Source organism: Dermacentor silvarum, chromosome 1 (assembly GCF_013339745.2).
Source record: "Dermacentor silvarum isolate Dsil-2018 chromosome 1, BIME_Dsil_1.4, whole genome shotgun sequence".
In the NCBI taxonomy this organism is placed as follows: domain Eukaryota; kingdom Metazoa; phylum Arthropoda; class Arachnida; order Ixodida; family Ixodidae; genus Dermacentor; species Dermacentor silvarum.
Genome location: NC_051154.1, coordinates 70,607,714 through 70,608,887, shown reverse-complemented (window position 1 = coordinate 70,608,887; position 1,174 = coordinate 70,607,714). Strand labels below are relative to the sequence as shown.

At 50.4% G+C, this 1,174-nt stretch overlaps 1 pseudogene; it reads left to right on the top strand.

Moving 5' to 3' along the window:
• Positions 1 to 490: 490 nt before the first annotated feature.
• Positions 491 to 666, top strand: LOC119437876 (U2 spliceosomal RNA; annotated as a pseudogene).
• Positions 667 to 1,174: the final 508 nt, after the last annotated feature.

Sequence of the window (1,174 nt, the reverse complement as noted above, 5' to 3'; positions counted from 1 at the left end):
CTTAGAATATGGCCCCTTTAACATACGGGAACGCAAATGTAAAAAAAAGGAAAAAAAAAGATTCAGTGCCATTCCCCTCTGTGAAGGTGGATGACCAGCGAAGTTGTGTATGTGGTGATTGACCGGTGCTCCGGTGAAACGTTCAAAGTTTGCGGGATCGGGGCCACATGGACGGTTCGCATTTCTTTCCGCCTCGCGGTCCTGGCGGGCAGCACGCTCACGCTTGGCGTCCGCGACCCGCCCATTGTCATGGTCTCCTTCCGCCGCCGCCGCCGCGCCCATTCCCTTTTCTGTTCACGCCGTGGTTCTTGGCGGCACGCTGTTCTTCTTGAGGGGGTACGACACGCGGCCTACCCCTTTCACAATCAGAGCAGAACTGAGAAAAGGAGCCTACGTAGAGCGTGACGTCAGGAGACAGAAGGCACTCAGATTGGTAGGCACTAGTTTGAATACGCGGGATGGTGTAGACGTGTATGGTGCGAGCATAGACATGGCCGACGCGGGTCAAAGTGTATTATTTGTTCTTATCAGCTTAATATCTGATACGGGTTGTATTTGGACCCAAGACTTATTTTTGCAAGTTGGCGGAGTGCTTGAAGCCTGCTTCACCTCTGTGGCAGGTCGGCCCGGTATTGCACTATCTTCGGTATGTTTGGTCTACGGACATCCATCCGCTGGAAACTAGCCGTATACAGCTTCGCTGTAAAAACCCAACGTAAGCGGTAAGCACGCCAACTGGTGCCCGGTGTCAAACCTGTCCAAGCCGAAACATTCTATTAGTATCCATCCTGCCAATTCTATTCCGACGCGTCTAGTCTGGACTACGGACGTTAGAAACGCCGTGAGATCCCAGAAATCGGACGAGCTCGCCGCTTATAACCTGCCTTTCATGCGGGTTTAGAGGAAGCCAAAGCTTACTTCACCATTTATTGGCAATTAACGACAGCGAGAGCATAGCCATCACGACAAGCCACATTGAAGCGGGATCCACGGGTATGTTTGACAACGTTGTTACAAAGCATACTCGAATACCACGCATACATTAAACTCGCCAAATAACGTACGTGCATAGCACTGCATAGCATATATACATAAACCGTAGAAGCTCGATAACGTACAGAGCACGCGCACTAATGAGAACGCCATTTTTTTACGTATGCAATGCCTTTACGTT